The sequence below is a fragment of the Neovison vison genome, chromosome 3 (genome assembly GCF_020171115.1).
Source record: "Neovison vison isolate M4711 chromosome 3, ASM_NN_V1, whole genome shotgun sequence".
NCBI classification, from domain to species: Eukaryota; Metazoa; Chordata; class Mammalia; order Carnivora; family Mustelidae; genus Neogale; species Neogale vison.
Genome location: NC_058093.1, coordinates 69,259,181 through 69,284,860, shown reverse-complemented (window position 1 = coordinate 69,284,860; position 25,680 = coordinate 69,259,181). Strand labels below are relative to the sequence as shown.

Here is a 25,680-nt window from a genome sequence, read left to right as displayed (position 1 = left end):
ATATATAGTAGGTCAATGCTAAGACACACACGTATAGTAGGTCAATGCTAAGACACACACACACACACAGTAAGTCAATGCTAAGATGCATACACACAGTATGTCAATGCTAGACACACACACACAGTTGGCCAATGCTAAGACATACACACATATAGTAGGTCAATGCTAAGAATGCACACACACAGTAGGCTAATGCTAAGACACATACACAGTAGGTCAATGCTACTTAACTGAGTTATACATTAATTTGCTCTAGAGCTGGTATTGCACAAGTGATCCTTACAGCTCTCTTTTCACTAAGCCTGGACCTACTACAGTCTATCTAATATGTAAATGTGACTATGCACCTTGAAATAAATAGCTTCTGCCTCCTGTGTATGAAGTTGATTGACATTTTATTTAACCTTATCAATCTTTAAGGGTGACGGATATTAATATAGTTATTCTGAATTAGAATGATCGAGCCCAGCACTTATGAAACTAACAGTACTACCAGTAATACATATCATGGAAACATGCAAATTCTAAGAAGGTGCTATTTAAGCACTTGATCATACAAAATTAGGATGCACTGATCACTTAAAAACCTAAAATAAAGGATCATTTCACAGTAAGTAATAGCCCATGACTATCATTAGAGCAAAGCACCACCGTTTTGCTTTTGCTTTCTGGCTCCACCATAAACCGCACAAAGAGTAGTAGCAGAGCAGGAGGGAGACGGTAAGTTGTGATTCAAGGGGTGCTATGGTCTGGATGTATCCCTCAAATCTGTAAGTTGAAATCCTAACACCTAATGTGATGATGAGTACTTGGGGGGGAGTTCTTAAGTCATGAGGGTGGAGCCCTCAGAAATGGGTCTTATAAGAGGTCCCACAGAGGTCCCTTCCCACCCCTCCCACCCCCGCTGAGTGAAGACACAAAAGTGCCGGGGGCATCTTGACCTCAAACTTCCAGCCTCTAGAACTGTGAGAAATAAATTTCTGTTGCTTAGAAGCCATGCAGGTTTCATAATAGCAGCCCAGAGGAACTAAGAAAGGGAAGCAGGAAGACCTTCCCGCCCAAGTAGATATTGGAACATCCCACTTTAGAGACTTTTTCTTAGTTTCTGGTTTTACCTCTCAAACCTGAAACCAAGGGAGCATAGGCACTACACATTTGTCTGGTTATTTTCTGAGCAAGTTTTTCTAGAAGCATCCATACATAACTCACCTAGTCTATCTCCTTAACTTCAATCCTACCTTCTGACCCCTGGGGGCATACAGTATCCCAGCTTTTGCCATATGCATGCACGTTGGTCGCTAGAATGGAAACTATACAAGGACAGCGACTTTTATCTGTTTTGCACACTGTTAGGGCTCAAGAGCCTGGAGTAGGCTACTTCTCACTTCAACTATTCTTGACCCCTGGAGACTATCTACATTGAGTGATTGCCAACTCCTGCATCTTTTCCACCCACACACACATTTTTGCACTTGCTTTCTTCATCCCCCTTCATTATCATCATTGCTGTGATTTCTGCTCCCAGCTACCATACACAACCTTGGAGCATCCTTGTCAATCCAGTCCAGTATATCCCTACTGCACATATCTTGGAATCATGGCATAGAGCTGCAGTTTTGGAAACTTCTGATCAGTGTGCAATATCATACGCCTTGAATCCTTTGAATGGCACCTCGTTTCTATCATCTCTCCACTTCAGATAATCTAAACTCTGTTTCCCCTACAGAGTATGTTTGCAGGGGTCTCACCCAGGAAAACAGATTAGGCCCCAAGTCTCCTAGCGGGAACACTAGGAAGTGTCAGTGGTGGCGGCAGTGGTTTAGCCATTCTGCAAAACACTGTAGAAAAGAACAGTATAGTGCCATGTGTCTGAGGGCATATGAGAGGGGGCAAGCCTGAGAGAGTTGGGGGGACACAAGTTTTAAGATCCAGGCAAGTGTGGTACCTCCTCTCAGTTCTGCAAACCTCCACTTGTGCTAATGAGGCCTGTCGGGCATCACCCAACATGGCTCCTGCCTGTCCCTCCAGCCTCAGTTCCCACACCTCAGTTTCCCAACCATACTGGCCCTTTTCAGATGCTCCAGCACATCCAGCTTTCCCCTCGGGATCTCCTGCATCTTCCTACAGTCTGGGAAGCCCTTCCTGCCTCTGGCCTTGCCAACATCTGCTTGCCTGTGTTTACATATGGCCTCTTCAGAACGGCACTCGCCAAGCCCCCAGCTCATGTGAGTCTCCTGTTACTCCCTCTCCTGGCATCATGTCTTTGCCATTGGTGTTTCCAGGTAATGTGCGGTTACGTCCCATATGTGCCTGTGCTGGCTCCGTGCCTTTCTCTATAGGCTCATAGAGGTTCTGCTACAGGCTCATAGAGGGCAGCGACCACAGCTATGCTCTCCCTGCGTGCGCCAAACTGAGCACAGAGCCTACAACAGAGCAGGACTTCAGTGAATATTTGTTGAGTGAATTTGTTGTGAATTTGTTGATGAATAACTGAGGGAATTTGTTAACCACTCCAAGGTTCAGGTTCCTCAAAAATAAACCAGAACTATTACCACATACCCCACACAGTTGACGGAAGGACTGCATGAGCCAACCGCGTAGACCTTCTCGCAGCCTGGGTACACGATGAGTATTGTTTCCCATTCCCTCTACAGCATGATTTTTTTTTTCCTCACACCGATTCTGCTAAGGGGTCATTTCCATTTAAGAAAACTAAGGCTTGAAAGAAAAGCACATCTAACACATGGAGATGAAGATCTACAAAAGCAAGTCTAATGACTTGAAGATGCGATGAAAGAAGCCACTTGAAATCATATGATGTCCATGGTCAAGTGTCTCTGTGATGTCTGTCTGTTCTTTATGAATAAGCCTCTTGCTTTCAGGGAGGCGGCAGTGGGAGCATGAAGGTCAGTTGATGTTGATAAAAACAAAACCTAAATTTAACTCATCAAGATCTATGATACTAATCAATTTTGTAATTTAAAAGGAAGTACAGAGGAACAAAGCGGTCAGTCGGCTCCACCAGAATTAGCATCAAAACACACTAGTGAAAATTCAGTTTTAAGAGACCCATGCGTGAATCTTGCTGCAAAAACTGACAGCTATATGTAAATAACGGAAGGTAGAAAATGATACGTTTTACATATTCAGCTTGGTTTTTTTTCATAATTCTGCCAAATGCTGTTACCTCTAGGGCATATAGTTTTTTAATAAGTTTGCCATTTGGTTTTATTCCAACTACTGTTCTCTTCTCTCTCTCTCTCTCTCTCCCTGTCTCTCTTTATATCCCACTCTCCTCCCCTTTATACGAATCTATAAAAATAAATTTTTATTTCTATAAAATAAGTAAGAGCATGTGATAAAAAATTATACTAAAAGGTGTGTAAATGGAAAAAAGTAATTCTGTCCCCTTGTTACCCTTCACCGACTACTGACCTATCCACTGTCAAGTTAATCACCACTGATACTCATTTCTTTTGTAACATCCAGAATGTTTCCAGGCACACACCGTTATCTATCAATCTATCTATCCATCTATTGGCTTTAAAAAAATGAGATCATTTGGTACACGATGTTTTATCCTCCCGCCCCGTGCCCTCACCTCTAATAATATATTTTGGATGGCTTTTGCAATCAGAACATATTTCCCCATTGCTTTTTGGTTAGATAACCTCATTTGGGGGCCATTTCCCCATTTGACCCAACTGGGGGAAATCTGGAAAATTTATTGAATTTGCATCATCAAAATATCTTCCCTTACATAAAGCAAGAAGATAAAGATCATATACACAGGTCTTATCAAGTGGTGATTTCAGTTATAATCATGAAAATGAGATAGCACTATAAAAATTTAATTCCAAGGCAAACAAATATGCAAGCATATCACTCAGAAAATTTCTTTGATCTCTCCAATGGCTTTATCTAATTGGTGTCATTATGTTGTAACTCACTGACTGCCAACTGTACATTTGTAACCTTGGCAAAGTCTTCCCGTGTTAATACCACTGAAGAAAAAATATTGTGTGTGCTCTCCTTTAACACTGTCAGAAGAAAAAAGAAATTTAATTAAATTTCAATCTGTCAGTTTAAGAAGAATAGAACAGAAATTGTGGAACATTATAGGTGGTGTTTGAATATTATTAGTGTTAAAAGGATTCCAGATTTACAGCTTTTGACAATTGTGTTGTGGTTATATAAGAAAATGTCCTTGCTCTAAAGAAACATGCCCTGAAATATTTAGTATTTAGGGGGTAAAGGAATACGATGTCTTAACTTACAAATGATTCAGAAAAAAAATAGAGAGCGAGGGAGAGGAAGAAAGAGCATGCTAAAGCAAGTGCGGCAAGACATAAAGGGCAGAAGCAGAGTAGTCTGAGAGAGTTCTTTGTACTTCTTTTCCAACTTCCCTGGGTATACTTTAAATTATGACAAAATTGTAAGTTACCAAAAAATGAAAAGAATTTGGGAGTTGAAACTTGAAACGATTACTCTTAATGCATTCATTCTGTTAACGTCTGCCTTCCCCAGCTCGGCTCAGTTCCGGATTCTGCTTGAATTTTGTAGGTCCGCTGCCTCTGCCCCTCCAGCAAGTCCTCATTGGAGGGGATGCTCTGTCCCCACTGGCTGGGAAGGTCCAGAGTTGCCCAGGTGCCAGGTGTCCACATATCTGGCATGTGGGCAGAGGATGCAGAGGGTGGAAAGATGACACCTCAGGGATGCAAAGCCACAGCTTTCTCTGAGTCCCGCCTCTATCAAGTTGGAATTTTCTAGGCTCTTTCAGCAGTCATGCTGGTTGTTGGCCACTGCCCTTACAGATTTTGTAACTAGATTTTCTGGGGAGTGCATTCAGCTTCCATGACGCCCAAGGACACCAGATGTCCCATCTCTAATGCTAACAGAGCTGAAGAGTCTAACCGTCCCACACAGATTAACCTTTGATCACACACGAAAACAGATTTCTGCTGCAATCTAGAACCTCAACTTCAGATGTCAGTTATCTATTCAGAATATGCCTACACCAGACTTTCCTATAAATGATCTCTATAGTGTTAGAAGGAGAGAAACACGTTTCTACCAGTCAACACAAACATCTAAGCAAGATGATACAAGCGTGCAATGCTTCTGGAGACCCAAAGCCCAAAGCATGAATGTGTGCTTTCCAATATTTGTAATGTACAGATATTCTTGATTTTTGTTGTAGATTTTAATGAAATTCCTGACGTTTTAAAAATAACATTACATTCCTCCCAAATCAATATATCTGTACCTTATAAGTAACATCTATTGAATACAGTGATGTACATTTAAACTTTAGGGAAAAATCATACCATATTGCCTCAGAGAGAACAATCTTGAGAAGAGAAAACTTTAGAGAACAGAGGAGTGCCTTACTAAAAATTCCTTAGCAATCTCACTGGGAAAGGAAATACTGCCAACCACTTTCCTGCACGGTACACAGCTAACCCAGACAAAAGGGATTTTTCCTTCCTCCAGTGAAAGTGTCAAGCGGAAAGTGACATCTTTTAGGACAGACAGGTGGACAGCCCAGGAGGAAGGCGGCCAGGTGAGGGACTCTAAATTTGCCCCCACCTCCACCCACCCCCCAACCCTTCCAAGTATGACATTCTGGTTCATCCTCTGCTCTCTCCTTCAGGGGGAAGTGGGCTGCTCCAGCCTCTCTGCATCCCAGTGAGCTGAAATGCCTGGCTAAGTGCCTCTTGGTCTCATCTATGGGTGTAAGGAGTTGGCTAAAGGGAAGGACTTGAGTCTAAGAGATTATGTTGACCAGAGCCTGTCCAAATGGGCCCACAGAGTGAGGCAGCCCTGATGAAGGGAAGAGGATGGTGGAGAGATTGGAGAGAAGAAAGGAAGAACTAGGGCTACATCAACAGAGCAAAGAGGTGGTGGTCTGGGGGATACCAAGTGTAAGGTGCATGCAGTGTTGGCCTGTGGGGTTCATTCACAGGGGACAGGATTTGGCAGCCACATGGCACTTCTTCCTGGCTCTCCTATGTCCACTCCAGCTCCTCCTTCCTCAGACATGGACCTCATCCCCATCTGGATGTTGACCATGATCTCCACCTTTCAGATCTTTGTCTCCTGCATCCTCCATCTTGATGTTTGACCACCAAACCCACAATTCCTGTAAGGGAATCTTCCTGGTACCCACATCCCTCTTCTCAACTTGGATCTGCTTCCCCAGACGAGACTCTACACACTGTTTTCAGGTCGCTCAGATGCCTAGGTTTTCAGCCTATGAGCCTGGCCCTACAATGTTGCTAAATAACACAGCTCCTCTCCCCGAGGCCAGTGGCCTGAGCCGGGGGAGGTTGGGGGATCTCTCGCCCCTAACCTATCATGCTACCTGTCAGGCCTCTTACCTGCAGTTTGACAGACAGCACTTTGCACACTGTACAGTTCAGTCCACGAGCTATTTATAAGTATTGGATGTAGCTGCTATACCAGGAGGCTAAAACAGCGAATGAAGAAGGCGATTCTAAAGATAACTCTCATTTGAAAGCCTCCCATTGAAATGAATGTTCACCTTTGTTTCACTGAATTCATTTATCCCAATCTGGTTCTCAAGGGACCACTAACTGGGGTGTGGTTTATCTTTTCGGGGGTGATAAAAATGTTCTAAAATTGATTGTGGTGATGGTGACACAACCGACTAAAAGCTAATGAATTGTACACTTCAAGTGGGCAAATTGTATGGTATGTGAATGATGCCTCCATAAAGCAGCTTAAAAAAGAAAGAGAGAACACTCTGTGGACTTCGGGGTGTGAACCTAAACCCGCCAAATCTATCCACCTGGCTGCCAGAGGGAGGGATCAGAAAAAAAATGCCGGTAAGTCATTTCTGGAAATTCTGGGTGGGCTCTGCTGAAGCACACACCCTGATTTTACCTGCAGGAAGCTGAGTCTGGCCGTCCCTCCCACAGGCAACTCCCCACACAGGAACACCGCACACCGGGAGAATTGGCCTGTGTGGGTTTCTCTGTGCCTATAGCATGCAGAGCTACGCCTACTTTCTTCAGCATTTGATTTTTCCAAACAAAAGGAGAAACCAAGCACATAAAACCCAACAGTGAATTGATGAGCAACTTTGCATATATATAGAATTTCCAGGCAATAAAGCATGCTCTCCAACAAGCTTGTCTTTGTTTGGAGGAAAATTACACTTTGCTTTCTCACAATGCCCTCTGCCAAGCCCAGTGTGCCCTCCTAATATAAATTAGTCTTTCAATTGTATGATCTTTCCAAAAGAAACTAATTTTCACTACACTTATTCAGGGAACTTGACCAGAACTCGAATTTTTTGTTGTTGTTGTTGTTGGGGGAGGTGGCAAACCTACATAGTAAGGTTTTCTGCTCTGCCACAATCCTGAGATTAATCATTTTCTGAATATCTATAAATATTATTTTGATTATGTGAATGGCTTTAAATAGCTGTTTATGAAAAACTCACAATACTGTAAGTCTGCAAAGAAATAAGCCTAATATAAAATGTGAGCAAGAGAATTAAACACAAATTGCACAATTATATTCTAATTTGTAGATTATAATTCAGTGTGCAATAATGATCTACCCTGAAAATATGTTATATCAAAAAAAAAAAACCACTAAAACTGATTAAGGTAACTTTTTTCACAAATCCTAAAATGCTTCATTCGCTGGGTAATTTCATTCAGTCCTATTTTTGACAAGGACATTATGAATCAAAGACCTCAAAAGAAGGTTAATAAATCTTGATAGTTTCTGTAGATTCTGTTTTCTTATTGTATGTTAAATTTTGTATGAAGTTCAGCAGTTCACATAATCTGGCATAAAATAGAGGATTAAAAAATAAAGTTTAAAATTTGATTTCTCAGAAAATGTCTTAACAGCATCTCTTTCTCATTGCTGGCTTATTTCCCAGAAAAGGCTCCATTTTCACTATAATTTTCCAAAATAAATCTGTGATAGAAGAGGATATCATGGCAATGGGAAAGGTGAGAACTCTGATCAAAAGTGGATTAATTTTTTTAAATTGTCATAAATATATAGCTTATCCTGTAAGTTCATAATCTGGACAAGACGATCATTCTGAATGAACTTGAGGCAAATTCTTATTGACTTTTTTCCTTTTGGGGGGGAAGTGTTATTTATATTCCTCCTCTCCCCAACCACTTCCTTCCCATATACAAAAGTAAGATAATCATCTCTGAATGCCCTTGGTGACCCAAGCATATATATTTTAGGGACAAATTATGTCAGCATAAAATCCACAATTGGCAGTCTCAGAGAACCAAGTTAGAAGTAGATCTGCTGTACCTAAAATTCAACCATTTTAGTAAAAACTAAAATCACAGAAAACTGTGAACAAAACTTCAGGAAATACGTCTTCTTTTGGCCTGTTCATGTAAGTTACAAATCAACACATGTGGTTTATCTCAAGTGAAGCATGTACTGTGGACTTTTACCAAAAGCAGTTGGTGGAAAACACTTGACCTTTGGATGGGGAGGCTACAAGGGTAAAATGGGATCTCAGACTCCTTGCAAATATCCACTGGCTCCATTTTCTAGCAGTCTGCCGATAACAAGTTCCAAAAAAACCAAATTTTTAATTAAATACTATGGCAAAGTAGCATCATGCCACGTGCTAAACCCCCTTCCCCCAACCAACCAAACAAACCCCACCAGAATGGCTCACAACAGGACAGGAATCAGGAGTAAGTACTAAAAGCAGAATCCAGCTGTTGTCTCCAAAAGATTAAAAACAAAGAACAGAAAACATGAAAGCCACTGGGCTAAAGGGATGTTACCACAGAGCATTTAAAACAGACCCAGAAAGTAACAACGAATCACCCCTCTCTCCCACCTTCCCTCACATACCAGAAGCTATAGGGAGCTCTCTAGAGAAAATTCAAAACACAGTTCTTCTGTTTGGTATTCTTTGAAGACGACTCAATGTACAAAGCATCAATCAGCCAATGAACACGCAGAAAGTTCAAGACAGTTCAAGTCCAATTTTATGATAATTGTTATGCAATGTTCATTGCCCACTTCAAAGGCCAAAATAGTGTGTGCAGATGCCTGTGTAAGAATGAGTGTTTTTTAAAAGGTTGGTACAAACTGGAATAAGAAAACAGATGGCAAGACATTGATACCATTATTTTGGATTTCTCTGAAATGCCCCCTCAAAGCAATGACAGATTTCAGCACCTGCTTATCACAAAGTCACAGATGAGTTTTCTCTTCTCATTAAATCTTCGTTCTTGTAGTCAGTCTAATAGCTCATAGCAGACTAAATCTCTATTTAGATTGAAATGAGTCTATCATTTTTTTCCCCTTTTTCTCCGGACAGAGTCACTTATATGTGCTTCCAAAATAAACCTTCAGGTTTTTTTTTCCCCATTTTTTTACAAAATAATTTTTCTACTCCCACGAAACCCTTTCCCCTGGGATAAAAAGAGAAAGAAGGAAAAGTGTAAAAACCAGAATTAGAATTTTTATAAAGCTTATCTCTGATTATCTACTGTAAGCCTTGCTGTAAAAGGGATTTAAAATTTGGAAGTCGTTTTAAGAAAGCAAAATTGCAAAATGCAAAGAATCTGGAATCCCTGGGCAGACATGTACTACTGTAAAGCGACTGTTTTTACATGAAAGCATCCACGATGAAGTTGTACATGAACTCAAAAAGGCCTTGATACAGATCTGTACAGGTACCCTTCAGACTCTAACATTCTCCACAGAATGACTCCACTTCAAATAGGTAGTGAGAAGGTTCCGTGAAGCAAAGGAAGAAGTGGGGGAAAAAAGTGGCTTATGGATGAGGCTAGGGATTACCCTGGAAATTACGGAGAACTGACAACTGTGACAGGTCCTGCCCTAGACATGTGCTTCCGGCGTGCAGAGATGTTTTCTCTGATTCTTCATGTCTTTAAACTCGAGAGTGTCAAAGAGGTCTTTGGAACAATGAAGTAAAGCAGGAACTTTCAAGTAGCAGCTTTACCAAGGACTGGGGCAGAATCTCCTGCTGGCTTGGACCTAAAACTTAAGACCATAGCACTATAAATGTCAATGTTCCAACAAGCGGGGCTGAAACTGGGGGGTGCCTTTGGAAGTGAAAAGCATGTTGATGGGATTTGGCAACTGTGTCCGAAAGGACCCAAGTTTCAGTAAAGGTGCTTTTGCTTCACATTTCTTCAAGCCTTTCAGGCAATCCTTGAGCCCCCTCTTCTGAGGAAGACAAAGAAAGTTAAGATCTTCCCTGAACAGATGCATCCTATTGAACAGGACAGCGGCTAATACCCTGTGCCCTTGAGGTCCTAACTCAATCAAGAAACTCATTTTAGAAAAACAGAAATACAGTTGTCATAACATTAAAAAGGGTTAAAAAAAAAAAAAGAGCTTAGAATCCTGAGTGAGAAGCCCTGTGCTCCACTCCCATGGTTAGGGCAGTCATCCGTGGAGTTTCTTTGCCAAGTGCTATTGTTTCATGATGTTTCTGGAATGTTCCTGAGCCCCTTGTCAACTTCCACTGTCTTTCACACAGGATATCAAGTGGTCGATTTCATCTCTTGGTTCTAAGTGAACCTCAAACTGTGTCCCAACCCCTGCCGTGGTCACCCAGGACTGACCTGCTCGCACCTCCAGGCAAGTATGTCTTTTCTAGGCTTCACCCTGCCCTGTCATGCCCTTCCCCGCTCTGCACCACTGGCTCTCACCACTCACTCTTCACAACCCCTAACCACAGTCGCATAACGGACCACCGCCATCGTGCTCTCATTATACTCCGTGCAGGTTTCTAGCATCATCTCTCTCTGGTAGATCCTATACTCCCATCAGGCAGGAAGCACTCCTTACTTCTCCTTCTAGCCCCAGCCTGTATCCTGGTGCCTGACAAAGAGTGGGACCCTGATCAAGTTTACTGCATAGGTGAATATATATAATGAGATGGTATCAACACCTGGGAAAATTTTCAACATAAAAATATTTTTAATTTTCTGATTTTCACTTTTAGTTGTTATCAGCTCAAAGTCTGAAGACCTGTACATGAAAGAATGCCACAGCTAAACCAAGACACACAGAAGGCTGGCAGAAATGCATGCTAGCCTGGCACTTAATTTGCATTCCCCTGCAAGAAGAGCTTGAAACTTGGACTTCGATTCAGCTTCCTGGGAGGTGAACCAGGAAGCAGGAGTGAAGGACAGGAAAAATGAGTCAAGGAGGGAGGGATAGACAGTAATGACTGCGTTATTGAGCTTGTTTTTTCTTACTGGCCATCCTTGGAGAGTGCATCTGAGTTCGGTCTCCAAAGCACGGGAGTCTGAAGATTGATATCCAGACTCTCATCCCCCATTATTTGAGGGGTACCTCCAGCTCACTAACTCCCTGCAAACTTCCCAACTATCCTGAGCTTAGGTTATGCAAGCTTTTGTGGTTTATAAAGAAGTCCTGGGGTATGGAGGCTGAGAATAGTTTAGGGGGGGCACTGATGTGCGTAGGAGCTGTCCATCCCAGCTGCGCCTGAAGGTAGGCCACGAACACATTTAACAAAAGTAACTAAATAAGGTCTGACAACATCTTTTCCAGGATTATGCAGCCAAATAAATAACTTGATTCCAAAACACAATCCATTAATCCATAAAAAGAAAGTGCTTCATGGGATGATGTAGATATCCCTGCTAGACCTTGAGGAAGAGGTCCCAGGGGACCAGATGACTTTGCCAGCTTAAACCCAGTAACATCCCTCAGCCTCCCAACCAGCCCTGATTCCCACTCTCTACCTTCCTTTCCATCCCCCACCATTCACAGGGCAAACAAAGGGAAGACAATTGCATATATTCTTTCTCAGTCGCTATGATTTCTTTTTACCATGTAAATTGGTCTTGGTGGTCATTTCATAAAAAACGAGTGAAGGAAGAAGCAAAGAGGAAAGACGGAGGGCCCTGCTGATCCGAGTAAGTTCAAACATTTTTAAAGAAAGCTTCCCCTCTCCTCTCTCAGGCTCTGATAATTGCCTGGGAGGAATTCCTATTCACCTTCCATGTTGGGGGAACCTGCTCCAAAGGACAGCGAAGTTACACAACTTAGCTTTCTCCAAGTAGATTGGATAAAGCTTCTTGCATTCATTGTTACCAGAATTTTCTCTGCCAGTGGGAAAAAGGACAGACCGACTGCAGAGTTTTTGCTATTTTTTTTACCTGAGCCTCTGTACTACAGTCTGCTTATAGGGTAAAGGATGACGTCAGGCACCCCTTGCCGCCTCCCCACCCCCCGTGCACGTGCATCCTCCATTGATGCGCCCCATCTGCTCTGCTCCCACCACGCAGAACAACTGTCAATAAATTTGGCCCTTTGTTTCTTGCAATCAGTCTCACTCTTCCAACATGAGCCTTTTAGCTTCATACTGGCCTGGAATTTTGAGATACACAGATGTCATGGCAGTGAGATGAGGAAATGGGACATAAAATAAAGAAATCAAAGCTGACTTCTAAAGAAATATCTTTTACGAAGGAGCACAGAGGATGTTTAGGGCAGTGGAAATATTCTGTATGATACCATAATGATGACTACGTTTGTCCAGATTCATGGGATGTACAACCACAAGAGTGAACTCTGATAAAAACTAGGGACTCTGGGTGCTGATTGGGTGCAATGAGGGTCCATACGTGGTAACAGATGTTACCCCCCTGCTGGGGGATGTTGATAATGGAGAGGCTGTGTGTGGGCGAGGGGCAGGATTCGAGAGAGCTCTGAACTTCCCCTTCGGTTTGGCTGTGAAGCTAAAACTGCTCTAAGAAGTAAAGTGTACTTTAAAAATTAGTAAGTGGAGAGAAAAAAGAGGAGAAGGAATAGGAGGAAAGGGACACAAAATATGCTTCAAGAGATTGAGAGAGATCAGAAAACACCAAGGGACACATGCCTGAAATGTAGTACCAGTCGGATGTCATAGGGCCTATTGTTGAAGTTCAGGTAAGGTCTTAAATAAGAAAGATAAGAAAAGATAAAATCCAGGCTGGCTTCAGGGATGGGCGCCCCAGGCAGCCACGCCAAGCCCCACATTCAGAAGGGTGCTGTGCTTAGTTTAATGCTTGTTGCTATTGGCTCAGAATTCTTAATAATGTTTAACAAAGGCCTCATGTTTTCATTTTGTGTTGGACAAATTACTTATCTGGTCCTGAGTAAAAGGAATATTTCATAGGAAATATGAGACAAGATCATTTCCTTGCAGGATAAAGCATAACAGGGAAGGATTTGTGGGGATATTCTCAGAGCACTCACTCACTGCTTCTCACGGACTCCCGGTAAGTGGTCTCTTTTGGTTTAAAGACGCTCAGAATGTCAGATTTCCATGTGCCTGTTACATGCATCCAGTGAGCTAATATTTGGGATCAGGGAGATGGAGGAGGGAATAGGCACCCTGGTAGGGTAGCCCTGAGAATAGGAAGGCTTATGAATGAAGTCTTAAATGCATGCTATTCTAAACCCCCTTCACCACTTTCCTTCTTTACAGAAGTGGGAGAATAATACCTCAAAAAATAACGACTGGTCACACTTCAAAGTAAGACTCATTTATATAGAGCCTAACTTCATTGTGAAGAAAATGTTTTGAGGGTCTCCTGTAGGACAGCCTGATTAGAAATCTGCTTTCCTAAAACAGGGCAGAAGAAGCAACAAAAGGTCTCCCAGTGGTCCCCAAGGACAGCTGTGGAAATGGCTGTCGCCAGTCATCCAATCCCTGACTTTGAGCCTTGGTTCTTATCAGTCATCAAACTTCCTCTCCTTAAATAGAGCCACTGCAAATGTCACCACCAGCTTTCCTAGAACAAAATCAGGGATTTGGCGTCAAAACCCCAGCTGCCAAAATAAAAACCCTCTAAATTATTTTCAGTTCCTGCCTTACATGTTCTCTGTTCACTGTTTACCATTAGGATGGTTGTTCAAGTCTTGCTTTCGATCTTGGGAGTTGGCCCTGGTGGCTTTTTAGTTTGACAGCTGTAAAGCATTAGAGCATATATTCTTCTTTCTTTTAGGGCTACAGAGAAATACCCAGCACACCCTAGGGCATTCTCCAGAAAAAACTGGTGGAGAGAACTCCAGATACACAGAAAAACCTTAAACAGTTTTGCAAACTATAGTAAGTTTTCCTTGACAAAAGCTGCTGAGAGAATTCATTTACTATCTAGAAGTTTAAATATTGGCTTTGAAATGAATTTTATAAAATGACTATCCGTATTTTAAAAACATTCTTGCTCACTGACACTAAAAACTAATAAGCCAGACACAATCAGAGAAGCACTGGTTAAGTCTGAATGTATATATACATGTGTACTTTTGATTTAAGCTCATCTTTGTGCATAGACATGTCCTTTTATGAAACCTTGTTCCGTCAGTGAAAATTGCAAGTTGAAATGACCTCCATGGGAGAAGAGGCACTTGTTATTTGGATGCAATCCTAATTACAAAGTAGCTTGATGAACAGAGACCAAATACTGCCCATGTTTATAGCAACAGGACATAATTTGGTCTCTCAACAATTGAAATCTGTTTGTAAGCAAACAAGACCTCTCTACTGACATTATTACCATGCATAAGTATTACTGCCAAAGCTTTAACAATGGAAATCCAGCAAAAATGGTTTTCTTTCATTATAAAACATGCACAAAAGATATTAAAAGCCCATTAACTTGAAAGCAGACAATGTCATGTGACCTCTTCTGCTAAGTAGTAAGGAAAAAAAATGAGTGTCACAACTCTTAAAACATAACTTTATAAATATTAGAAAAGAGATTTTAGTTTGTGAGTTCTCATTCAAATAGATGTTTGACATGACAAATAGAATTTTACTGGTATTTAAAATTAGGTCCAAACTGACTATCAATCTCCGAAATTGCTTGTCAGCACTCACTCTTTCCTTTTGTCTTTTCCTCTTCTTTCTCTTAATGAAGGGGTGTCTAGGAAGTCGATTAAAGTTCATCCTTATCACCCCATAAGTGGTTACCAGCCCCAGGAAGATGGACGACTGGGCTCTTCGCCAGATCAAATTCTCTCCATTAGGCAGTTTGGAGGGTATGAAGCATCCAGCAGGTAACAGGCTCTAGCAACATGAAATCACCAACCCTCAGATAAATATGGGAAACTCTTGAAAAAAGCTGCTTTCCATTTTGAATTCGATCTTTCATAGAAGAGAAGAAAACTATTAAGTTGGTCGTGGCAAGCCAGGTCATCAAAACTGCTATTGCAAAGCCCATGATGGATTCAAAACAAGTTTAAAAACTGAGTTCGACACTTAGAGATAAAGGTAGAAACAATATCAAAGAATGAGAACCATCCCGATTTACCAAAAATAAAAACTAAGGGAGGTAAAAAATCAACCTATTTGTCTGCAAATGAAAGATGGAGCTATAAAATTCTCTGATCTGCTTCCTGCCCACCAACAAATTCTCACCAACAAAAACTCCTCTTCCTTGACCATGGAATTAAGTATTAATAATTTTACTAAGCAGTTCACTCTCCAATTAATACACTATGTCTAGCTGAGCCCCCTACCCAGGTTCTCTGTGAGGGGGTGCCATTGAGTCGGCTTGGGCAAGTCTCCCCATGTTCCCACCTTTTTTCCCCCCTCTGTAAGGGCAGGACAATTTTTAAATACTTTACAGTTAAAAATTCTAGGGAAGCCTGGGTGGCTCAGTTAGTTAAGTGCCTTCAGCTCAGGTCATGATCTCAGGATCCTGGGATCGAGCCCGGAGCTGGGCTCCCTCGTCAGCAGCAAGCCTGCTACTCCCTCTCCCTTTGCCCTCCTGCCCCCATTCATGCTCGTTCTCTCAAATAAATAAATAAAATATTTTTAAAAATTCTATAATTTCTCCAACTGCTCTATGTGTCTCTGTTTTAACATCATACCTTTCCTGTGCACTGGCTAATAACATGCAACCTTCTGACATTAATTAACCACTTCTTAGTATTTACTTGGTGCTAAGCACCTATAGGATACACTGAATAAAGATATACACTCTTATCCCCTATAGCTTATACTCTAGTAGGAGATAGAGAAAAAAATAGGAATTATGATACAAATAACAATGATAAGTGCTTTATACATCTGTACAAAGTGCTATGGGAACCCAGACCAAAAAAAAAAAAAAATGCATTTGGGGAAATTCAGAACTTTTACAAAGGAGGTGAAAACCATGCAGGGCATCAATAGCTTGCATAAGTTTTATTTTCTTTCTTTCTCATTCTTTTTTAAATTTAAAAAAAAAGATTTTATGTACTAACTTGCCAGAGAGACACAGAAAGAGAGAGAGAGAGAGAAAGAGAGAGCGCTCAAGCAGGGGGAGCAGCAGGCAGAAGGAGAAGCAGGTCTCCCGCTGAGCAAGGAGCACAATGTGGGACTCGATTCTAGGACCCTGGGATCATGACTTGAGCCAAAAGCAGGCGATTAATCAACTGAGTCACCCAGACATTCCTTGCATGAGTTTTCTAAGCAGGAAAGGGAAGAATGCTTTTCCAGGCAGAGGGCATGGTATGTGCAAAGGCTCAGAGACATGAAAAAGTTTGACAAGCAGAAGAAATGGTGAGAGCAGATGGTCATGGTTAATAGAAGAAGTTTCCCAGAGCAGGATCATCAAGTTCTCTTCTGTGAAGGGACAGAGAGTAAATACGTGAGGCTTTGCAAGCCACACAGTCTGTCACAGCCACTCACCTCTGCCATTATACCTGAAAATACTTGGAATACATGGAAAATACTTGAATAAATGAGTGTGGCTGTGTTCCAATAAAACTTTATTTACAAAAACAGGCAGCAGTGTCAACTGGGCCCACAGGGCTTAGTTTTACACCCCCTATCCTGGAGCATAACAGGAGATAGTTATGGCGAGTTATAAACCAGATTCAAGAAATTCCTCTGGGCATCACAGAGATGCCTGGGGAAACAGTAATTCCTTTTCTTCTTCTTTTCTTTTTTTTTAGTAAAAGAGTGAGATGATAAAATTTGTATGTGAAAAACTGTAAAAGCAGCATGAAGCATGTACATTTTCATACCCTGTATCATTCAAATAAAAGCTATTATCTTTCTTTACTTGATTATACACTGATATTCTAAAATTAAATCTAGCTAGGGCGTGTTTTCCCCCCCAAAAATTATAGGAGTGGGATTCTTTTTAACCAAGTAGTCTTCTGGAAAACACTCTATATAGTACACATCACCTCCCATTTGGTCTGAAACTCCTGGCCGGAGAAAAAAAGGGGGGGAGGATAGCGAAATCTTTACTTCTTTAGTAAAAGCATTGCTTAAAAAACTAGTCAACATTACAATGGAGATAGGAATCTGACTTCTGTCTGATAAAGAGCTGTAAGTGGAATGACATCATCATCTAAAGGTCTGGAAGTACTTTACCTGCTATGAACAACCCTGTCACAACCCACGTGCAGATTTCACAAGAGAAGGGCAAAATAATAAGGAAGCAAAAAGGGTAACATTTGCGGAAACTTTGTTTCAAGTCACATAGTAAAAAAGTATTTATTTATGCCTGGGTTTTTGTTTGTTTGTTTGTTTTGTCAGAGGCTGTGTTGGATGCCAAGTCACAAAAATGAGGAAGAGACTGCACCCTCGGAGTTCTTAGTCTAGGGGAGGGATCAGCAAACATTTTTGTAAAGATCTAGATAGCAAATATTTGAGAATTTTGGTGATCCGTATGGTCTCGGCTGTAAATACTCAATTCTCTGATTATAGCTACAAAGTACCCATAGATAATATGAAAACAAATGGGTGTGGGTGTGTTCCATAAAGCTATAACTGTTTGCAGATCCCTCGTCTAGAGAAAGGCAGACATTAAATACATCATTGAAAATAAGTCACATCATTGCAAATATGCAAAGCTCTTGAGGGAGTGGCACAGTCTAGGGACAAGTTAGAGGGGCTGGACGAGGCTGGAAAGGTTCCAGAAGGTTCCTGGGAAGCTGAGGGTGTGAAGGAGTGGATAAGCCAGACAGTGGGAAGAACAGCCCAGACGAGGAGCAGCACTGCGGGGAAGCAGAGACAAGGGGGTGTCGGGGAATGAGAAATGAAGAGATGGAAGCATCTGGAAAACACATAGTACATCTCAGATGCAGCTCAGGAGTGCAGAAGCAGCCAGGCTGCTCAAGGGTGCTAAGCTACAGCAGCAATCTTGGATTCTATTCTGGGGCAAGAGAAAACCACTTAGGGTTTAGAGCTTAGGCAGGACTTGATCATCTGCATTTCTAACAGATGTAGTGGTGTTGGTGGCCAAAAGCTGGAACCTGGAACTGGTATAGCAGGGAATAATTGTATCTTAGATTGGCTTCTACTGAGAACAGACCCTGAGATAAGGTCTTGGGTTCAGGGAGTATTTGGGAGGTGATCTCAAGAAGCACATGGAAGAAAGTGGGGAAGTGAGGCAGAGAAGAGAGAAAAGCCAATAATGGGGATAAGGGGTGTGTTAACAAGTGGATTACTGCCAAGGGTGACTGGGGCTCCACCCCCCTGGGCACCCACTGAGGAAAGGTGGACTCAGGAACCTTCTGGGACCTTTCCAGCCTCCAGAACACACCTCAAAGTTGTCTTGGGGAGGGACGAGGAAGCTGGCGCATTTACCCACCCACCCTTACCCTTCATAGGTTGGATGTTGACCCACAGGCATCAATCTCGGACAATTTTTTGTTGGCTTATTGACTGTGATGATCCCTCAGCACCAAAGAAAACCACCAGACGGAAGAAGAGAGCCACAGAAGCTCAATGCCCATGTGCAGAGAGACAGGCCACTGCCACTGCAGATGAATTCAGAAATAGGCCAAAGTATATGGAATTGGGCAAAAATAGGGTTTGCTACAAATTACTGTTCAGTTTCACTGGAGACTAGATAAAGCAAGAAAAATACAAATGATTTTTCAAATTCCATAAAATTCCCTAAATAAATGTCCCTCTTCTTATCAAAACTGAACTCCACTAAGCTGAAGTATGTTGGATATATATTTTACCTGATAAAATTAATGCCATATCACAGGGACCATATTCAAAATACTTAACAAATGAAATAGCAAACAGACTCACCATTCCAAATGGACCCTGACCTTAAAAACTCTTTCAGGGCCAATAGGTGTGGACCAGCTGAATACCAGCCCTGCCATATTTTCGAAAGCGCTTCTGGAGTGTGGTAGGAATGGCTCAAATACAAATGTAGGCTTTTAATGTAAGGGGCAATGTTTGTGAATCTGCAGCTAGGTAAAGCTTAAGTAAGAAAGTGCTGTCTATGGACACCTGGAGGCCTCAGTTGGTTAAGCGTCTGCCTTCGGCTCAGGGCATGATCTCAGGGTCCTGGGATTGAGCTCTCTATCCTGCGGCTCCCTGCTCAGCCAGGAGTCTGCTTCTCCCTCTCCTCCCTGGCTTGTGTTTTCTGTCTCTGTCTCTCTCAAACAAATAAATAAAATCTTAAGGAAAAAAAAAAAAAGCACTGCCTGACACAGTGGCATGAAGAAGCCAGAGGGATCTTGCATGAGCTCCTTCAAGAAAAAGCCCATCTTCTGGGCAAACTCAGCACTGACACGACAAATATCAACCCAAGACAGGAATGTAGGTTCCAATGCATGAACACCATTTACCGACTGCAAACACAAGTTTTCTAACCAATCTACTTCCCTGTTGCAAATGGCAAATACGAGTGCAAGTTATCCAAATTACAGTCCAAGGTCAACATGAGATTAAGGTCTTGTATCTGAAGGTAAAATATTTCAAACCATTTTCATGGCTTCCAACTTGGAGACACTGTTATCATAGTGGTCTCCCAGTAAGGAACGGCTTTCTACTTTTTAACAGCTCACTGCTGGCTTCCTGGTCCTGGGGTAGAGTTACATGGGTAGAGCGGAATTTAAAGACTGTGATCACAGGTCACGCTTGTAACAAAATTGCAGTGGTAAGCAGTTTAGTTACTAGAAGATGCCTAATTGATGAAGACAAAAATTGGTCTGGTACCAGCTGTTGTTCCAACACCATGTGTCCAATTCTTTCTTTCTTTCTTTTTTTTTTTTTTTAAATATTTTATTTATTTATTTGACAGAGAGAGATCACAAGTAGATGGAGAGGCAGGGAGAGAGAGAGAGGGAAGCAGGCTCCCTGGTGAGCAGAGAACCCGATGCAGAACTCGATCCCAGGACCCTGAGATCATGAACTGAGCTGAAGGCAGCGGCTTAACCCACTGAGCCACCCAGGCACCCTGCGTCCAATTATTTCACTGACGAGCTATATCACTCTCCCTTTCCACTCAAAACTGACTCTAGATGTGGCTTGTTCTTTTCACTACCCTAAATACAAGTTAAGGAAGGACTGGACACTCTTGCCTTCTTCCACACCATACTTTGCATCTCATTTTCACACTGCCTGAGGTTAGATTTGGGTTGGGCTTTCCGTGGTCCTGAGAATCCTGAGTGCATTGATTCTGTGTCTCTCAGCCCTCCCTTAGACGCTGCTAGCTGGAGTAGGCTTCCACCCAAACCCACCCTTTTCAAAGACATCTTCTGGGAGAGTAAGAACGTCTGGGTAAAAACTTCACCAGGTAATTACCCAGCAGACTTTTTAATGACAGGCCCTATTGTCCTTCTTCTGTCACATGTCTGACCAAAGAGAAGATCTTTCTGTTAAAGAGTCTTCCTCCATCTCTGAGTTAAATGGTTTTGAGCTCTTAGCAGAAAAGCATGGCGTTAAGGTCCTTGAAGCTAGAGAAGCTTCTTCTTTTATACATATAAAACTCACTGCTTTTTTTTTTTTTAGGTATTATTTATTTATTTGACAGAGAGAGAGAGCGAGAGAGGGAAGGAGAGAGGGAGAGAGAGGGAGAAGCAGGTTCCCTGTGAGCAGGGAGCCTAATGTGAGGCTCGATCCCGGGACCCTGGGATCATGACCTGAGCCAAGAAGACAGATGCTCAACCGCCCAGCCACTCCGAAACTCACTGTGTTAAAACAAGCCTAGGTCTGATGTCTTACCATGTGCCTGGGCATCTGCTTCCCTGCCCCTCTCCATCCTTCCAAATCAGTGGACAATCAGAAGTTAAGTTTAAAATTTAATGATGTAACATGGGTAAGTGCAGTCATTTGACTTAAAGCAATTAAAAGTAGGAAAATGGCCTGATGCTCCAAGGAGCTGGCCCCTTAGAACTCTTGGAACTAGCATATGCCTTCCTAATGATGGTGGAGCAGCTCACTTGAACTCTACCCAGCTTTACAATACAGATAGAACAGATATTATCCCCACATTCACCAAGCAAGAAACTGAGTCTCTGAGCTGAAGTGACTCACACAGTTATCAATCGGCAGGACCAAGATGTCCTGTAGGACATCTACTGCAAAAGTGCAGACCTTGAGATTCTGAATTCCATATGCTTCCCTCATAGTACACGGCCTCCCCTCTCCTCCTCCAGTGGCTTCTCATAGTACATTTTGAAATTCTCTGTGGTTTAAATTAAGTCTCCTTGTCTTTCCAATACATGAATTTTAGTCCTGACCACCTTTAAAGTTCCTGCACTCTATAAAATAACAGAGTAAAACAGGCCCTGAATGGGGCCTGTCAACTGTACAATAAAGGCAAAAGTGGGTCCCTCCTGAAGGCAACCACAAGGTTAGCTAGCCTGAGGGGACAGAGGACAGCAAAGAGGAATTCATTTCAGGTGGATACCCATAAAGCTTTAAAGAGATTAAGAAGTGAATATGAGGGACGCCTGGGTGGCTCAGTTGGTTGGACGACTGCCTTCGGCTCAGGGCGTGATCCTGGAGTCCCGGGATCGAGTCCCACATCGGGCTCCCAGCTCCATGGGAAGTCTGCTTCGCTCTCTGACCTTCTCCTCGCTCATGCTCTCTCTCACTGTCTCTCTCTCTCAAATAAATAAATAAAAAATCTTAAAAAAAAAAAAAAGTGAATATGAGAGAGAGAGATAGAAAAAAAAAGCGTAAGCAAAACAAATTCAAAACTGAGAAAGAGAACATTAGCTAAATAATCCCTAAGCATTTCATACTGTGCACACCAGGAAAGGCTAGTCCAGAAATAAGCTTAATAAATTTAAGTTTGAGAAGTTTAATATAAACTTAGAAAAAATTATTAGATCTATTTAATTATCAACAGCTCCTGATTAAAATCCATAAACATGCCATGTATATATTTTAACACTTTCCCATCATCTGTATGTACAAAAAAGCTTACAGGCAAAATGTACTAGAAAAAGGGATTTCTCCTCCTCTTCTTGCCTACTGAACACCACAGGGTGGTGTTTTCATTACCCACTTCACAATGGTTTTATCACGTTTTAAAGGAAGGTACTTCATTTCAAGGCTGCTGATAAATTTCTCTGAGGAGGCATATATAGTGTTCTCTTTCATTCCAGAATCATGGAAATACAATAAGCAAAACTGCAAACATGGTAGAGTAGCACCAATGCTAATAACACAATTTTAACACTTTACAGTAACAATATACATTAACATAAGTGAAAGTCCTTCTCATTAAGCCCTACTGACAACTGAGAGTCAGTCTTAAAGAAATCAAGTAGCTCATCTAGGACTTGAACCCAGTAGCACAGGCTGCTTCTTTCTATTAAGGAGATGTGCTAAAAAGTCTAACCCAGCCCAAGGGCATTATATTGAGTTCCAGTTAAAACTATAGAACAGAAAATTGGGGAGCTTGGGTGGCTCAGTTGGTTAAGTGTCTGACTCTGATTTTGGCTCACGTCATGATCTTGGGGTTGTGAGATCTAGCCCCGTGTCAGGCTCCATGCTCAGCATGGAGTCTGCTTGAGATTCTCTGCCTCTCCTGACACTTGCTTTCTCTCTAAAACAAACAAATAAAATCTTTGAAAAACAAAGACTGTAAGAGAGAATATAGAACAAGAACTCTCATATATGGTAAGACTTCATCTGTCATAAATATGTTGAATATTGATGGCAAATAGGAGATAGCCAGTATGGAATCTGCAAAAATCACTCCCTTTATTCATCAGGAAGCTCATTCAGAGCCTTATCAAATCACTCTTATTAATATACAATTAAAATATCCTTGGTTGTCTGAGTACAGCATATTAGGAAAGAAAATTCTAAGGTGAGAGAAGGTACTAAAAGCAAGCCATTGAGAGTAGTCAGTAGACTGTTCTAGAAGGTCAGACAGAAGAGTGCAAGACGCAGAGAAGCTGGAAAGCCTATCAACCGTACACATGCTTACACACTGGGGTGGTATTTTTGTCAGGCGCAGGACAATAATGATTGCTTATGATAATGCTCCTGAGTGAAAGATGAAGATGTTCATTACGTTGTTTCAGGAAAGAGAAGCCATTTTTAAAAGCTCTGTCTCAAAATTAGTTCGGTAAGAAACACTTTGGTGTTTAAAGGGGTATTCAGAAAACTTGACCAACTAGAATGACTCATATCTTAAAGGTTCTGGATAATAACAATTGCTAAGAATGAACCATGAATGAACTTGTCTGTGTGCCCCTGCTGGTAGAGCTCCACATTAATTGTCTCACTGAATCCTAACAGCCAGACCTGGGAGGTAGATAATTTTGGTATCTGCATTTTACGGATGAGGGAACTGAGGAGGAGGGAGGTCAAGTCAGGAGTTGGTAAATAGAGGGGCCAGGATTTTAACATCAGCTGCTTGATCCAAAGCCAAAACACTGAACCAGTTAGCCATCTGAATTTAACTGTAGCAGTTTTTAACTGTTATGTTTCTAGGCCTTTCCCTTCTATCCGACCACAGGAAAATTCCAATTCTCAAAAGTTCATTTGTAAACCAATTGTTTGAACTTTAGACCTTACATCATTCATTCAACAGTCACTTCTTGAGCATCAATTGTCAGGCACTGTACTGGGGCTGGAGATTCAGAGATGAACAAAATACAACTCCTGCTCTGAATGAGCTTACAGGGTAACAGGGAGACTGACATACAAACAAGTAATTACTATAAAACCTGCATTTATGGACAGAAACCGTGGTGTCCAGGAAGATGCAGGACTATGCCTGATGGTCAGTAGCCTAAAGAAGCACTCTTTATAGAGCACCCGCTTTCCTGAAGCTAAGAATAGCCCTGACCCCTGAGCTTCCCTAAGCTACCCTGAGCTCTAAGTCCACCAAAGCTCTGGAGGCAGCAGGGAAGGGATGTGGGTGGTAGGATCTGAGGACCACTTTACGTTTACCCGTCTTTGATGAGGGGCCCTCTGATTCCAGTCAGCAATTGGGCATGGCAGTCCCCCCTCTCTTCATTCTGCAGATACGTGGCTTCCTTGGCCAGCGGCATACAATTCCTGCCTCATCTGCAGGCTAAGCAGGTATGTTTCCCGAAAAGTATGGGGAAAAAACCTCTCCTGATTCATCATATAAATAGACCAACCACTACCAAAATAAAAAAAGAAAAACTTCCATCACGCCCACCTTTGGTTTCCTGAACAGTCTCTTTGGGAAGCAATTTCAGTGTGCTCTTCCCAGAAAACTTAGTTGCAACTTTCCTATTTTTATATATGCTTAATGAATTTCACAAATCATACATTCTTATTGTAAAAACAAAGTTAAAAGATGGAAAGTCGCCATGTACCCCAGCTGCGGTTTCAGTCCTTCCCAGAAATGAACAAATTAGAAATAGGTGTGCTGCTGCTGACATGCACTGACTCCTTCTGGGTCCAAACTCACCCGGACATGAGAATGTCTAGAGCGAAGGGAGAGATGAGAACGTGAATGGGCACATCAGCACCCATTCATCAGCACTTTGCGGGTGAGTGGGGCAAAGAGAAAAGAAAATGAGTGGGGGAGACTGGGAAGGAGGGACCTAGGCAAAAGTGAGGGAGGAAAACGAGCCCCAGTGTCACAACCTCTCCATCTCGAGCTGTGTGTTGCCGCCTCTCTAACTTTATGTTTTGTTTTTCACACAAGGTGGGTGCAGAATTAATTTATTGGAAGTGAAGATTCTAATGCAAAGAGCACCAACTTCAGTAATTTGTTCTAACAGATTCAAAGCCCAACTCCCACAGCCAATTTGCAATGCTGGCTGAGTCACAGAGGGGTCACAGACAAGGTTTCTTCGTCTATTTGCCTCTATTCTTAGGAATCATCTTAGAGCAAGGGAACAAAAAATAATGAGGATCTGTTCACACTGCAGGCTTTTGATACGTTTGGAATCACACAGCACTAACTTTCAATAGTTAGGAGATTTACTGCTCTCCCAAGATGGGCGGTCCCTCACACCCAATGCTCTCCAGGGTCTTAAGAGCAGTTAAGGAAGAGCTTCAGACCAGCCCTTAGCTGGGTGTTTCCCAAGGCGCAGGAAGCAAGGGCAGAAGGGAGAGGTCTTTGCTCTGAGAGGTCAGTCCTGAGTGTGTGAGGGGATTGGGTCTAGTTGGGGCCGCAGCCCCAAAAAGTATAAAAAGAAGACTGGAAGAACAAGGTTTGGCTGGAGTAGGGAGTAGCTTGTCTTCCAGGTCTTGGACTGGCCTTTAAACTCCTTCCTTCCTTCCTCCCTCTTTAAGATTTTATTTATTTATTTATTTGAGAGAGACACAGACAGAACAGCAGCAGGGAGAAGGAGATAAAGAGGGAGAAGGAGGAGCAGACTCTGCTGAGCAGGGAGCCCAATGTGGGCTCTATCCCAGGACCCTGGGACTTTGACCTGAGCTGAAGGCAGAAATTTAACCAACTGAGCCAC

At 42.2% G+C, this 25,680-nt stretch overlaps 1 protein-coding gene and 1 long non-coding RNA gene across 4 annotated transcripts in view; one reads left to right on the top strand and one right to left on the bottom strand.

The window, feature by feature from the left end:
* Positions 1 to 25,680, bottom strand: part of RAPGEF4 (Rap guanine nucleotide exchange factor 4) — a 286,340-nt gene that overhangs the window by 132,427 nt on the left and 128,233 nt on the right. The gene's annotated exons all lie outside the window — the stretch shown is intronic.
* On the top strand, positions 13,167 to 18,736 carry LOC122902600. Its single transcript, XR_006383832.1, has 4 exons — positions 13,167 to 13,295; positions 14,025 to 14,128; positions 14,940 to 15,078; positions 18,631 to 18,736. It is a non-coding gene; the product is annotated as an uncharacterized LOC122902600 (long non-coding RNA).